Here is a 10356-nt window from a genome sequence, read left to right as displayed (position 1 = left end):
CAGTGCGGTGGAGGCGTGGGTTATTTCCCCGCCGGCTGGTGGCGGGTCACACTGTGCGGTGGAGGAGTGGGTTGTTTCCCCGCCGGCTGGTGGCGGGCCACACTGTGCGGTGGAGTGTCGCCGCCGCTGCCAGCTGCCGAGTCCTCTGACCGCGTCTAACGAGGCCGGCCGAGATCTGTCACCCGCTCCACACCGGCGGCGCACGTGCCGCAACAGATCGCAATCGGCGGCACCACCGGCGCACCGGCGCGCCAGGAATGTATGCGCCGCGCCGCGTCTGCCGCGGCGCCCGGCGGCGCGCTGATGGGCCGCGCCGGCGCCCCCCCGGCGCCCTCGCGGCGCCCCCGCTGGCGCCCCCCGCCGGGGACCCGGCCGGCCGGCCACTGCCGACCTGCCGATGGCTGTATCGGCCATCTTGGATACAATGCTCACTGATGTTTATTGCCGGCGTTATGAATAGGGGTTTTTGCGGCGGCCGACGGTTACGGGCGCCGCACCGGGTGCGGTCCTACCTGGCTCAGAGGCCGGGCGCGCGGCCGGAGCCGGTATACCGCAGCCGCGGCTAACACCGGTCACTCCCCGCTTCCTGACCGAGGGAAATTAGATGAACTCTCTTACCTACCCCTACTTTTATTGAATCAATTTGCATTCTTTATATCAATGCATTCCCTTAGACCGCACTAAAGCAACATTTACAATGTTTTACGCTGAGCGGACATAATGTCCGCTCTCAACGGATATGCATTGTCCGCTGAGAGCGAATACGACTACCTTGCATTGGGACCTAACCTTACTCCTGGAATGGCTGCGGATCACTGGCGGATCCAGGGGGGGGGGGCATTTAGGGCCATGGCCCCCCCCAAAGGCCTAAAGTGGCCTGTTTGGCCCCCCCCCAAAACGTCAGAAAAATTGCTAAGAAAATATACCATGATGGAGGTTTTTAGCCACTTGGTGAAGTAAAGCTTTCCACAGCATAATATGGAAGCAATATGGTAGCAGTGAGGGTCAGTCAAAAGCTGCGCGAGCGGAGTCGACCTTCAAAAAAGACTGTTGTTGGCACGTGTTTATGGCGCGGCAGCTGGCAGTTGGCGGTGTTTCGCGTGGTGTGGCATCACTGGCGGATCCAGGGGGGGGGGGGGGGACACGGGAGCCTGAGGTGCCGCTGACAGGCCCGTGGTGCCCTTGCTAGGCCTGTGGTGCCCCTGGACACTGGCAGGCCTGTGGTGCCTCTGGCGGGCCTAGGGTGCCCCTGCTAGGCTGCTGATGCCCCTGGGACCTGACAGGACTGTGGTGCCCCTGACAAGCCTAAAGTGCCCCCAACAGGCCCGTGATGCCCCAGACAGGCCCAAGGTGCCCCTGCGTGATGCCGTGATGCCTGCGAGGCCGGTGGTGCCCCTGCGAGGCCGGTGGGGCCCCTGACAGGCCCATGGTGCCCCTGCGAGACCGGTGGTGCCCCTGCGAGACCGGTGGTGCCCCTGCTAGACCGGTGGTGCCCCTGGCAGGCCTGTGGTGTCCCTGCTAGGCCGCTGGTGCCCCTGGGCCCTGACAGGACTGTGGTGCCCCTGACAGGCCCAAGGTGCCCCTGCAAGGCCGGTGGTGCCCCTGTAAGGCCTGTGGTACCCCTGCTAGGCCTCTGGTGCCCCTGACAGGCCCATGGTGCCCCTGCGAGGCCGGTGGTGCCCCTGGCAGGTCTCTGATGTCCCTGACAGACCTGGGGTGCCCCTGAGACAAGCCTGTGGGGCCCCTCACAGGCCCGTGGTGCCCTTGTTAGGCCTGTAGTGCCCCTGGCGGGCTGATGGTGCCCCTGCTAGGCCGGTGGTGCCCCTGACAGGCCTGTGGTGCCCCCGGGCACCAAGGGGGTCATGACCCATGTGGCCCCCCTTGGATCTGCCACTGATGCATAATATATTGATTTGTAAAGGCGTTATGGCTTATGCAATATGCAATTGCAGGCACTTGGTATCCTTCACTTATCCCTCATTGGGGGCTCTGGCGGGCTCCTGAGGGCCCATGTCTATCTCTGGGAGCCCTAGACGGGTCTTTTTGGTCCTTTCAGTCCACTATAGCATAAGAGGTCTCCACGCAAGTCCAATACATCTGAGGGCGTACCCTGACGTCTGAGGTACCCAACTGCAGCTCCAATGGTCTCTTACACTGGCGGATCCAGGGAGGGGGCATTTAGGGCCATGCCCCCTTCCCAGAGGCCTAAAGTGGCCCATTTGCCCCCTCCCCCAAACGATAATGAAACATAGTTCAATCAGTGCGTGGCCTAGGAGCCGAGTTAGACAGGGGGTGTTTTACCACCTCCCGGCCCGCAAAGGGACCCAAGCACTGACTCGAAGCGGGTTAACTGGTCGACAAAAGCAATGGTAGTGTTTACAAAGTAATATAAAGGCATGGGTCGGGTGGGCTACCATTTATATATTTTTCTTTTTAGTTAAAAAAAAATATTCATAGTGTCAGGGCTGTGACGAAAAATAAGTGGCCTAAATCCGATGAGAAAACAGGATTTGGGGGTACCCTAGGTTTGGCTCCTGCATGAGTTGCCCCCCCCCCCCAAAACGCAAGCCTGGATCCGCCAGTGCTGCGGATAGAAGTACACGCGAGGCACCGGTTTATTCGCCCGCGGCCTCGGGTTCAATGGGGATGTTCGCGCTAAGAGTTCCGAAAAGTCTCGCCAGGTGGCAGCACCGTATGCTTTGGACACAGCGCGCCGGCCGGGCGCCGGCCGGGCCGGGGATAACACTGCGGGCGGCGACGGCGGCCGACGCGCCCCGAACGGGAACTGCGTTTCATGTCTTTTTCAGGTTCATCATTTTGCTAAAATGAGTAGCTACAGTTGATTTCGATATTAGGAAGACAATGACGCGTGTGGAAGGCAAACTACTACATCGTCATAGAGCGGAAGGAAAGGGAGCCGATCGAGTGGTCACCAAAAGCTACGGAGTACGAATGATGCGATGTTATCACATAATTTAACTTACACAGTTGAAATTAAAAACCTTATTACATTCAGACATATATTCACACGCATGAAACAATCGATTTACAGCACACATTACATGACAAGAACGCATACCTACGGTCTTAAGTTGACCTGTAGCGCTCGTCACTGTCAGATAAGTCAATCACATCCCTGTAGTTTGTACAGACTATTGACTAAACCCTTCATCTGGCATGCGTTCATTCTGTAATAATGGGCAACGAATCACCGGCGATTTCTGCGTGGCTCTATATGACATCCTCGTCCGTTCCCAAGGTCCATTGGTTCGGTGACTTTCAAATTATAGCAGGCCCTTCCTCGGTCAGGCTTGATGGATCCACCGTCACTTTGCGCGGTACTTTTAAGACAGACTGTACCTACTACCAACACGACTGACTGATTACAATATGATACGAAATGGACAATATCTCGTCGGTCTATCAGTTAAAGTTTAATATTTAGCGACACAAGTGTGAAAGCTGCCTGGAAAACTTGCAACAAACTAAGTAAACTAAGCTTGGCTTGTAATGGGCACAAACTTGTAATAAAGGGGTACTTAACAAATCCACAATGTTCTGTTTAGGCAAGTAGCCTTCACATATGAAGCATTGCTATGACTACTCTTCTAGAGCTGATTGATAGCTTTTGAAGGAAGGAACTGAGTGGCTGAGCCCTACCATTCACCACTTGTCACCTTCAACAATTGCTTAAGGCATGCAGTTCTTTATCACTAGAAAATACCTGACAGTTTGCTGCCTCTCATTTGTGTATGATGCAACACACTATGCATCAGTGATACATACTAGGACACGAAATGTTGAACACTAGCATAGGTTGCAATGCAGATCCAAGGTGTCCCAGAAGCCAGAGCAAAAATTGACACCTTAATCAACTTTATGATTGTAGCAAAACTCCACTGCTTGACTACACAGAGCACCAACTGTTTGCTCCTCTAAACTTTCACCAAAGGAAGTGTTGCTGATGTCATTTGTAGCAGCAGTGACACTGGTAACTTCAGATCACAGGATCTGGTAGCATCCATGCTCTTGAATCTGGATCTTATCAATGCAGCATCGCACCTGTGAATAAATGAAAAATGGCATAAGACAGTAGGGAAAGATCTTGGCAAGTCATAATGAGATAGGTACATATGTTTAACATGCATGGATAAAAGGACATTATATACTGAAGCAATTAGCAAAACATTGCAGTTTAAGCACAGTTGAAATCTGATATGATGAACTGGATACAGTGACATCATCAAGACCCATGAACTTTTCACAAAGTATTTGCAATTTTGAAATGCACTTTTATTGCAGTTACCTATACAAATATTCCAGAAGGTGAAAATTTATTTAAAAAAAAAAAACAGCAAACAACTTGCCCGTATTTAGTTGCTAAAAAGCTGAGTGAATATTCTAAAAAAGTGTTCACTTCAGTGTGAATCAAAACTTAGAGTAAACAATTTTTACCTGATGAAATGAAGATATTATATCAATAATGAGTAGCTTTGGGTGGTGATGAGTTAAAAAAAAACATTTTGCAAGAAAGACTATCAGTTACTTCTGGATGATATACTGCAGTGCACAAGCTGTTCACCAACTCCTACCTGGTCTTTCAGTGGGATCCCTCTGTATGTACCTCAGAACTTCATCCGCAGGGCTGGTTCCTTCATACGCAGGTCCTCTGCCTTCCTTGATTCCTCCGACTCCATCCTGACAACTCCGCACCAGAAGCATGATTGCACTGGGCACCTGTAACACCATGTAGGATGATCAATACTTGTAACAATTCATAAATAGTAGGTAGCTTAGTGTTCTATTACATATACCTCCTGGTTGCTGGTGTCAAAATAGATCATTTTGTCTTTTTCCATCATAACCTTTATCTGCATGCAATATCTTTGGTACCAGACAAAGAACACTGCTAAAATGCTTGCAATGAATCTTATAAAAATGCATTGAATTTATATAATCATTCTCAGCAGCATGTATCATCTTTTAATGCCTTTCTCAAAGGGCAGGTCAATTTCCTATATTGATATGCCCATAAACTTATACAAGTAAATTACTTCATATGGGCAATACAAGATAAAGCTATGAGTTAAGTTATATTATTTTATGCTCTTAGTTATGCTCGCCATAAAAAAATGTCGGGAAACGTGTTACATCGATGAAATTACCGTTTGGAGTCGGTCTATCTTCGGCTTCTCGCCTCTCTTCGGCTACGTCAATTGAAGCCTTTCTAAGTCTCCTGTCCTTTGTAAACTTGCCTTTCCATGTTTGTGACACTTGCCGAATATAAATTCACAACCCATCTGAGCAAAATTCAAATCAATTGCTATCAAATTCACCGAAATTCAGTCCCTCGGACCGACACCGCACGGACTCTACACTGCTCCACACAGTGCAAAACACAGTGGCGCATTCGCCGCCACAGTTTCTGTGTCCAAAGAAGGCAGTGCTGCCACCTGGTGAGGAAATAAGCCGAACATCCCCATTGTTTTCAACGTACATTACCAACGTACATTGTACATTACCTGTTACTACCCGGCCATACGCACTGGGAGGGAAATAAAATAATCAATATCAAGCCAGAAAAGTGTGAACATATCTGTAAAACCTCGCATCAGAAATGCCCCATCGAATTAGGACTGTTGTCCTTAACCCTCGCCCGCACATGGGGGGGGGGTTGCCACCCCCCAGGTAGTCTTTCTGCTCTGCACTCGACATTTTTAGAGCTAGAAGGCTGATTTTTCGTATAGCTGCTTCTTTATCCTTTCTTGATGTCCACTGAAAATTTCAAGTTTCTGTGATTTTTGGTTTCGGAGATATGACCTTGTTTTTCAGGTCATGTCATGACCCAAATGGCCAATTCTCAACATTTTGCGTTTGCCATGGGCCTTGTGGGCTTTTGACACCCTGATTTCGGCCTTTTTCTACCAGTCTTACCTCCCACCTATCATGGAACATGTTGTTCGACGATGTACAGGGGTCAAGGTCAGGGTCAAGGTCAACCTAGGTCATCTAAGATAATTGTGTTTTAGGCAAGCTGAATTTACTTTTTATGAAGTTTTTTGACTGCATTTTTGGTAAAAGTTTCTCAGATCATGATTTCATGTAATATGAAATCCAAAAACAATCGGTGCACACATCAGTATACACACAGACACACACAGACATACAAACACATATAATTGACCTTGACCTAACTTGACCTGAAATGACCTCAGCAGCAAAATTCTGGTCGGGTAGTGTGACAAAGAGGTTCTAGCTGGCTTGGCACCAGAAAACAGCATCGTCATCGGTATTTGATAAGCAGCGCACTTGATATCCAACGGTGACCCAAAACAGCAACATTTTTTAGTTTGACCTGACCTGGAAGGTCAATGACTGACCTGAGGAGGTAAAACTAGGTATCATTGGATTCGTCTCTTCCCAAAGAATCTTTTTGGTCTTTACCGCTAAGCTCTATCTCCAACAGGAACGAAATGGCGCGGGGGGTGGTGGCAACCACCCCCCCCCCCCCATGTGCGTTCTAGGATGGGAAAATGGCATGTGCGGGCGAGGGTTAAATAATGACTTTCGAAAGGTTTCAAATGTCCCAGGCTTCCTTTCATAATGGATCCATGGACAGAAAGAAGGCACGGACCCGTCTGAGTCGAGTGCCCGACTGAGCCGCCCTGAGCCGCCGGCCCCAGTCTCGGCTCGGAGCCCAAATGAGCCTCCCTGAGCCGCCCCTGAGCCACCCTGAGCCGTCTGGGCCACCCTGAGCCGCCCTGAGCCGCCCCTGAGCCACCCTGAGCCGCCGGCCCTAGTCTCGGCTCGCAGCCCGCCGGCGCCCGGTGCCGCCGCCGCCGCCGCCGGCGCCCGATCTGATGGATGCCATAATTTGGTGTCACGATAGCCGGCCGGCCAGTGCGCCAGAGCCGCCATCTTGAAAACGCCGGCCGGCCGGCTAAGTTATGGAATTGATTCAACATCTAATTAGCGGCCGAGTTCATTAGGCGGGCGGCGCGTCTGCCGCGATGCTCCATAATGGCCGCTTACGGGAGGCGGCGCGGCGCTCTGCTATTAGCCGCGCTGTTTGTTTAGAATACCTGCGTATTTGCATACGGAAATGATTTCTGGTGGCGGCGGGCGCGGGCGGCGCTGTCGGGCATCTCGTTAGCGTAACTGATCTTATTGCCGGGCCTGTGCTGCTCCCATGAGTGGGTCCGCGGCCGGGCGGAGGGCGGAGGGCGTGGGGGGGGGGGGAGCGGCCGATTGCCCTCCCGCCGCCGGCTCCCCGGGGTCGGCGCACAGCTCAGGTACAGGTCGTGACAGAACAACTCCCTGGCGGGTTATCGATAGCCGCCCCGCCCCCCCCCCCCCCGCCCCCCGCCCCGCCGCCTCCGCCAGCCGTCCGGAAACGCAGCCAGCTCTGGGCTCTGCCACACGCAGCACGCTCCCTGCTCTACCCACGCAGCACGCTCCCTGCTCTACCTACCCATCCTTACTCCAAGCCCCACACCAAGGCGAGACGCTCTAAACGCCGTCATTGTAAACTGCGACGGGCTGAGATATTCTAAAAGGAGAGGCTATAAAATGAGAGATTACGTTGGTCGGTTCCAATCACATCTACATGCCTACATATGTGGGTCGATTGAGAGGGACAGCAATAAAACAACGCTTATTATGCAGCAGGTAATTTGATGATGTTTTTAATGATAATTAGCTTGTGTTCGGAACGAATCATTTTTGTACTTTGTCACTTAAACATCACTTTTAAATATTAAAACAACATGCTAACTCAGCAAAAAAGTCTTTAAAGCATCTCTCCATTTGATAAATGTTGTATGGTAAAAAGTTGCATTGATCTCACTTTGAAACGTTAACCCTCGCCCCGTTGGGGGGGGTCATTTTGGCCCCCCCTGTGGTTTTTCCTGAATAGCAAGAAAACGGCGGCGCGCAGCGCCGCCAAATTTTCAGTACCTTACCGGGCATCAATTTGACACCTTCACACCAAATTTCAAGTCTTAGGTCACCTTAGGTCAGGAGTTATTGAGGTCAAACTGAGGTCATGTTCGAGCAAAAATGAGCAAAAAACATGCAATCTTGAAACGCTCACCAAATCTACATTTATCAAGTAATTTCAAAGTTCTTTATATGGTCTAGTAGACAAAAAGCGGCACTACAAAACTGCTATCTCGGATTTTCAAAATTTTGGGTTTTTAACCCAAAAACTACAAAAAAATGATTTTTTTTTAGAAAAACTTTAAAAAAATCCAAAAATTTTCCGAACTTCGAAAAAAACGGATTATATGTCTGCGCTCTTCTATATACATGCCGAATTTCAGATCGATATCTCGTTTTTTGGCCAAGTTATAGCGAAAAAAAAAAACTGTTCAAAAATGATGACGTCAAATTTTTGAACTCAATTTTTAGCGATTCTAGACCTAGTACGACAAAACAAAGACCACCATTGAACTCCCCGTGACGAGCTGCATCGATTCGATACCCATGTTATGCAAAATATCAACTGTGAAATTTGACCTAATTTGACCTGACCTTGACCTGACCTTGACCTGACCTTGACCTGACCTTGACCTGACCTTGACCAAAACGTGACCTAAGCTGGCCCCAAAGGCTGCCTGACCCACATAATCGCATTTGTCATGTAAAATGGACCATAAAACATGTACCACACGACACTTTCATATTGTGACCCCCCAGTGACCTGACCTCTGTGACCTGACCTGGTATCAGTGACCTCAACTAGCAAAATATGTGTTTGAAAAACAGTTCCCCATCGATGATTTTCAATGAAATGCATTTTACTCGATTTTACAACGCATTTCTTGAAATGCCTGTAAACGGTGAAAATTGGACCTTTGACCTGACCTGTGACGTCATCGGTTTGACCTAGGTCAATAAAATTGGGTCACAAGGTAGTTCCCTGATAGGGCTATCCAACACCTTTTGCCGCTTGTCGCTAGGTTGCGTGGTTCTCGAGATCTTAGGGGGGGGGGTCAAAATGCCCTCCCCCCCAACGGGGCGCGTTGCTCGGCAGAGCCCAACGGGGCGCGGGTTAAATACCATTTGCAAAGCATCGATCTAGTCATGACAGACGATCTACATATGGAAACGGGAGCGGCCGGAGACGATCGGCTGGAAACGGGAGCACCCCGCTGACCGGCCGGAGAGTGGGACAGTGTGCCGTTCATTGTCCAGAGGACCCCGTGGCACGAACCGGGCGCCGACCCGCCCCCCCCCCCCCCCCCCAGCCGGCGGTACCCCGATTAGTACACGCTCCGACATCGTTGGCTCGTAAACGGTGATTTAGCGGCGGCATCCCTCTGCGGCCGACCGTGTTCCGGTGCCTGTGTGACCGGACTTAACGACTCAAGTCATAACGCCGCCGCGCTGATACCGATTCCGTCATGCACACTGCGGCAGTATACCTGGCGCCCCGGCTCGGTGTGGGGCTCAGGCGGCAGTATACCTGGCGCCCCGGCTCAGTGCTGGGGCTCGGGGCTGAGCGGCAGTGCCAGTACCTATACCTGGCGCCCCGGCTCAGTGTGGGGCTCAGGCGGCAGTATACCTGGCGCCCCGGCTCAGTGCTGGGGCTCGGGGCTGAGCGGCAGTGCCAGTACCTATACCTGGCGCCCCGGCTCAGTGTGGGGCTCAGGGCTGAGCGGCTGTGTCAACTCGCTGGCGCCCAATCCGGCCCGTACACCGTGCCGCCATTAACATCCAATTAAACTGAGAACGCAGGTGCTACGTGCTAATTAGCTCTGATTCCTGCCTAATTTATGTAAATAGCTCCATGGCCAGCATGCACAGTGGATAAATGTTGGTGGTCGGCACGCAGCTGACATAGCCGACATTCCTGGTCGGCGCACATGGCTGGTGCAGGCTCACCCATGTACATACACAGTGCAGTAATGTAGGCAGTGCAGTTGGCGCGGTGAAAATGGCCGGACTGGACGCGCTGTGGCCGGCCGCGGCGCACCGCTCGCGAGCCCTCCCCCGCCGCTGTAGGTAAGGCCCTCCCTCGCCGCGCCGCTAATTGGTTGCCATGGCGACGGCGGCGGCTCAGGTGAAAATATGGTGAGAGGTGCGCCGCCGTTGCCGTGGGAAGGGGAGCCGCCGCTGCCGCACCGCGCCGCTCCGAGGGACGTCACGTCACGGATATATCAGCGAGACCGCCGCGCCGCGGCGATCGAATAAGCCGCGCCGACTGCCGGGTCCAGCCCAGACATATCAGAGCCGACAGCACAACACCACCTCACAGGAGCGTCATAATGCACGTATAATTACTCTCTTTGCCATTTCCCTGTGACGCATTGCTGAAGCAGCCCGCGGCTCGCCGTGCCGCGGGGCTGAGTGGTG

The 10356-nt window shown here is 52.0% G+C and overlaps 1 long non-coding RNA gene across 1 annotated transcript; it reads right to left on the bottom strand.

Annotated features, from left to right (window-relative positions):
* Positions 1 to 3006: 3006 nt before the first annotated feature.
* LOC122390091 lies at positions 3007 to 5398 on the bottom strand. Its single transcript, XR_006258079.1, has 3 exons — positions 5166 to 5398; positions 4593 to 4737; positions 3007 to 4062 (listed from the first exon to the last, which is right to left on the bottom strand). It is a non-coding gene; the product is annotated as an uncharacterized LOC122390091 (long non-coding RNA).
* Between the last annotated feature and the right edge of the window lie 4958 nt (positions 5399 to 10356).

This window comes from Amphibalanus amphitrite, unplaced genomic scaffold (genome assembly GCF_019059575.1).
Source record: "Amphibalanus amphitrite isolate SeventyFive unplaced genomic scaffold, NRLGWU_Aamphi_draft 000382F_arrow, whole genome shotgun sequence".
Taxonomy (NCBI): domain Eukaryota; kingdom Metazoa; phylum Arthropoda; class Thecostraca; order Balanomorpha; family Balanidae; genus Amphibalanus; species Amphibalanus amphitrite.
Note: the sequence above shows the minus strand (reverse complement) of the source record. Positions and strands in the feature narration are given on the sequence as shown.